This window comes from Phyllobates terribilis, unplaced genomic scaffold (genome assembly GCF_046119375.1).
Source record: "Phyllobates terribilis strain yellow unplaced genomic scaffold, ASM4611937v1 Scaffold_4__5_contigs__length_816908805, whole genome shotgun sequence".
NCBI lineage: Eukaryota > Metazoa > Chordata > Amphibia > Anura > Dendrobatidae > Phyllobates > Phyllobates terribilis.
This window is the reverse complement of record NW_027362764.1, coordinates 66,498,142-66,504,083: the sequence shown is the minus strand read 5'-3', so window position 1 is coordinate 66,504,083 and position 5,942 is coordinate 66,498,142.

Here is a 5,942-nt window from a genome sequence, read left to right as displayed (position 1 = left end):
GATACAACTACCCCAACATTGCATTACACTAACACCACTGTGATAAGTTCTCCTCTAGACTGTTGGTCTTCTCAAATTAGGCTATAAGAGAATTGAAAAACTATCAGTGAAAAATTTAGTCTAGAGTATTGTCTTCTGGAGATGTTCAACCATATCTTACAGAGTTTATGTTCTTCTTCTCTGACTTTCCTGCATTCCCATATTGTTTTTTTATAACTCCATAATGACCTTGTCTTTTCAAGACCCATTGACTACAACCATGGTGAATATCGGGGACAGTACCACCACTAAAAAGCCCATGGATGTAGGACCCAGTACTCACTAATACCTGTTCCAATTTATTTTTTTAATGTATGGAGATGTGACATGTTGAAGTAGTGCTGTTGCTTTAAAAGCATTCAGCAACTATTAGAAGTAACACAAGCACATGAGACAGGAAGTGTTGTGCTCCAGAAGCATCCAGCAACTATAGGGGTTAACACAGTCACAGGAGAAGGGAAGTGTTTTAGCAGAGCCTCAGGGGGATTGTGGGGAAGTTGTTTACTGTCTGGCTGGAGTGAAGAGAAAGGTGGTGTGTGTGATCTGTATCTCACAGAAGTGCTCCTGCAAGTGAAAAGGATTCAAGTCAGGAGTGAAGCTAATCACAGGTCAGGTAGAGTTCCTGAACTAGCAGTGAAGAGTATTGTCAGGCAGAAAGATAAGGACTGTAAGAAATGGTGTCACAGGGATCATCTCCCTCAGTAAACCCTCCCCCCTACTCCATCTCAATGTGCTATAAAGAATGCTGTGTTCATTAATGTGCCTTTGCATTAGAACTGTGCTGTCATGTACTACTGGGAAGACTGTGAACTGCTGTGCTGCTAAGGAAACTGTACTGTTTGTCACTGGAGCCTGTTGCTCATAAGACTTAACTTCCACTGGCCGTGCGGCTTCCTATTAAATGCTACTGTTCTACCGTTTATGAGGACTCTTGTCAAGTGTGTCTGGTCAGCAAGTGAAACTACATGTCTGTGCCTAAGGATTAATACCCTTGTGTGCCTGAGAAAAGCTGCAGCACATGGTCTATGGTCGCCCTGAGTAACGGTTCCCCCAGGATTCCAAAGAATTCATGTAACCTGTCTCGCCCCTATCTGCACCTAGCGGCGTACGTGTAACAGAGATACTCTCCCAGACATTAAACATGGATACCTTGCTCTTAGTCTATTCCTGATGCAGCAGTCTTAAAAATCAAAACAATCTGATATTCTGTTCTTCAGCATCTACAGACCAATAGGTCCATGGTTCACAGGGACAGGACACAAGGAGCAGATGCCCTGAGTCTTAAAGGGAATCTGTCACCCCCTGGGCGATATCAGACCTCTACAATGGGCATACAGCTTATAGAAAAGTAAATCTATACATACCTGTATGACCTATAGTAGGGGTCTGATTGCAGAGAAATGTGTTTTTATCACTTTTGTTTTCCACAGGCTTGGCGTCCGGGGGATGCCAAGAAATCCCCGCCTAACTGTTTATTATTCGCCGAAATTTCCACCTATATGCTTAGTTACCATATTCCCCCCCTCCCCTGCTCGTCACAGGGCCCTGTGTCGTGCACTGTGCTCCCTGACTTCCCGGGCATGCGCAAAGCACCGCTCACATAGAGCGCGTTTGCTTCCTCCCTGCCCCGTCTCTCCGTGCACTGCGCAGCAGGGTTCTATTGCGCAGGCGCCGGGGAGTCACTGTCACTTCCTGGCGCCTGCGCAATAGAACACTGTGGCACAGTGCACGGAGAGACGGGGCCGGGAGGAAGCAAAGCGCGCTCTATATAAGCGGTACTTTGCACATGCCCGGGAAGTCAGGGAGCACAGTGCATGACACAGGGTCCTGTGACGTGTAGGGGAGGGAGAATATGATAAATAAGCATATAGGCGGGGATTTTGGGGAATAATAAGCACATAGGCAGGGATTTCTTGGCGTCCCCCGGACCCCAAGCCTGTGCCAAACGGAGTTTATAAAAACACTTTTCTCTGCAATCAAACCTCTACTATGGGCCATACAGGTATGTATAGATTTACTTTTCTATAACCTGCATGTGTGGCGCCCCTGAGGGTTCGATCGCCACAGAGGTATTGCATCTCACCCAGAGGTGTGGTATCTCACTCTCAGGTAAGGAAGGAGTATGGCTCAGGACCCTAGCACTGCATTCACTACACCACATTTCCGGGGGACAGGGCGATAATGCGCCTACGGGAGAGCACAAGTGTCCCTGATCCCTGGCTGGAGTGGGGAGGAACCACCTAGAGAGGGGGAACTATGTAGTGGATGGGTGGAGGACGTAGATACTGGGAGCACAGTGGTAAGAGGTATAATAGGAAGGAACCATCTTGGTTCATCAATCAGGAGTAGAAGAGTCGGTGGAGGAGTTCCAGTCAGACAGACTGAGGAGGAGTCAGGGAGCAGAGGCTCTGTATGAGCTCTGCTCCACAGGCGGGCCAAGTTAGGAGGCCTGAGCCTGAGAGAGAGGAGAGGGAGCAGGACGGCTCCAGGAACAAGAAGAGAAGGGACCCTAGGGGTACGGGCCGTGCAGAAGGCCACCCGTATGTCCGCTGCTACCAGGAGGTAGAGGGGTCAGGCCAGAACAGGGAACCGGGTCCCTCAACTAGTGGAGAAACAGCAAATGCTCAACTAGGAACCAGAAGCTGCAGTGTTTCAAGTGCTGTAGCCATAAGTCCACACCAGTCGCACTAAGAAGGTAGCCACATAGGACCCAGGGGACGGAACATACGTCGCCCGCCAAGGCCCGAGGGTACCGGATAGAAGTGGCGCTGGGTGTGAGGTGCAGGAAGAGGCCAGAGGAAGGTACACAGAACGGGGTCCTGATAAGTGCTCTAGAGATACCTGAGGGTGGACTGAGCCCCTCACTGAGTACGCACAGCACGACGTGGGAAGTTGCTTGGACGTCTGTAACTTGGAAGTTGATAACCATGAGTAAAGACCCTGGGACTGCACTATCTTGTCTCTGTGTTCCTTGCGGCGCCAGCACTCACAGCACTAGAACGCCCTGCACAATCACCACCATCATCCATATATGCTGCCCTGAAGCTACACTCCTCCTGTGGGGAGTCACATCACCTGGCTGCGCATACCACCAGCTTCAGCGGACTGCTCCGCAGCGGCGGTTACCAATAACCGCATTCCACAGGTGGCGTAGTCGGACATTAACATTTGTACACATAGACTATCCCCTTGGTTTGACCGCTCTGGGTCACGGACCGGGTCGCCGCCACGGTGACTACAACCCCCAGCATCCACAAGGCCCGGCTCCGGGTATCCCCACGGCCCAGGGGGCACGTCATATGCCCATAGTAGAGGTCTGATATCTCCCAGGGGGTGACAGATTCCTTTTAACCGTTATGGGGACTTAGTGGTTAACCATTCATTGAGGTGGTGAAGTGACCATGGCCTTCTCTTCATCTGATGTTTATGAACGTTCAACAGTTATCTTCAAAACTCCTAGTGAAGAGGACAATGCACAATGGCAATAGCTGGAATAAAGAGTCTGGAATATAGGTCTCCTCCAGACTTCATCTGGTCTTGCCGATGGAGTATTCTCCATATTACATACATTTTAGAGGGTATGGGGAGCAAAGAATGGAAGAATAAATTGTGACTTTACTATAGGACCCCATTGTTTGACCTGATGTTCCAAAGTCTAGAACCCACTACTCATCTCGCCATTCATCTTGGCTCCTTTAAAGTCAGTTCAAAAGCTTAAAGAACAAATCGAAACTTCCGTCTCTTTGATCGTGTTTAATCTGATCACTTGTCAAAAGTTTGAAGATGACAAGGAAAATGATTTCATATTCCGGTCTCGAGCACCGTGATCCTTTATCTGTTAAATTCAAGTTCCAGCTGACAAAAGTAACAATGTTCCAATCCTCGTCATCTGTTCTAGCCCTCCCAGACCCAATTGCTCTGGTGACCAAAAGCATCTCTATGTGTCTGAGACAGATAATACCTCAAGAAGTGACAGAAGCAGAATGGGACAAATACAATATTTACAAATGAAAAGATGAAAAGCAACAGTCCAACCTTATCAGGCTGATGGAAAAGATTGTATGAAAGAAGCTGAATATTTCCCTTGCAGAATTTCTCTCCTGTAAGTTTACGGCTCGTTCTCCTAGGAAGCAGCGTTACTCGTATCTGACATTTCTCTTTAAATGGAAGAATCAATAAATCTTTGTTTCCCAGTGTCAGGCTCTTTGACCTTATTGTGTTGCGGAGTAAAAAATGAAAATAAAGGCAGACAGTGATAATAAAATGCCAAGCCGGGGCACGTAAAGCCGTCAGAAGCGGAGAATTTTTTGTTTGTCTTTTTTTTTTCCTTGTAACTTGTTGTTTGTGGCTCATTTTAGATTCTGAACCTCGTGTAATAAGTCACCCCGGGGCGATCATCATTCACATATAGACAAGGAAATGTCAGATGCGGTTGATTGTCAGGCTCGGCCCCAGAGTAGAAGCGTGAGACTGAAGGATCAATTTGTTTTCTTTAGCTAAATCTTCGCTGTCGTTAAAATTTCTAATTGATCTCAGACGAGGGGATGATGTGAATATTTCCTATTCCGAGTATCCTCCCTTTATTTTGTTCTCACTATGACATGTATTTGTATTTGTAAAGAAAAAAAAAGATACTTTTTGTTTTTCTAAATTTACATTATCCTTAATCACATTTATATAATCTTACATGATTTGGGTAGATTATAAATGAATAAGATGCTGCCTTTGTCTGTACATAGTGATTCAAGTATATAGTGCCAAGTACTGCTCATATAAGAGGGTGGTGGCCCACTCTTGCAAAGGGGCCCTCTTTTATCTGTGTTCACCCAATCTCATGGTAACGTACATGATAGCACATGCCATTGGCCTACGCCTGACATTTACTGGAAGCTGATCGTGATATATAGAGACTGGAGAATGCCAATCAAGCCAAGAGCGGTGGAGTTGGAGCTTGGACTGCATGGCTACTCCTGATATAGATGCCACCCAGATGCCTTTTCATAAAGCATGGCACATTTCTAAAAATGATTTCTAATATTTGGTTTGATTATAAACAATATCTCTTCATCTGCTTAGGTATAGAGGGCAATGTGGGCAACAAAGGGAGAACGATTATGGTAAAATGCTGGGTTCCTGCAGCCACTAGATGGAGCGCATGATCTTACAGAATACTGTGTTATTATTGAATTCAATGTATAGCAATTAGCAGTAGTTTCCTAGGCTCCTTGGTTATATGCAGCAAAGGTGTGTGCTGCCACCATCCACACATACTCCGTTTAATGCACGGGATAAGCAGGAAACCAGACCTTGCAGGAACACGGGTGCGTGTAAAAAGGATGAACAGCATTGCATGAAAAAATAGAAATGCACTTCTTTATTAGAAAATGAAAACATAGGGTTTGCAGGAGTGAATGAAATGCTTACAGGACGACAGTCGTTTCTCACTAACTGGTGCTTTAACAAGAATTTGTGAATACACAAAGACCTGTTGAAGCACCAGTGGGTGAGAAATGGCTGTCATCCTGTAAGCATTTCATTCACTCCTGCAAACCCTATGTTTTCATTTTCTAACAAAGAAGAAATGATTTAAAGGATGGTGAGTGCAAATTTTTCTCTATTTTTTTCATGCCTTTCATAGGCTCCCTCTAGTGGTGGCTGCAGGCAGTTCCTAAGCTCCCTCTAGTGGTGACTTCAGGCAGTTCCTAGACTCCCTCTAAAGGTGTCTGCAGGCAGTTCCTAGGTTTCTAGTAGTGGTTGCAGGGAGTTCCTAGGCTCCCTCTAGTGGAGGCTGCAAGCAGTTCCTAGGATCCCTCTATTGGTGACTGCAGGCAGCTCCTAGGCTTGCTCTAGTGGTGGCTGCAGGCAGTTCCTAGGCTCCCTCTAGTGGTGGCTGCAGGCAGTTC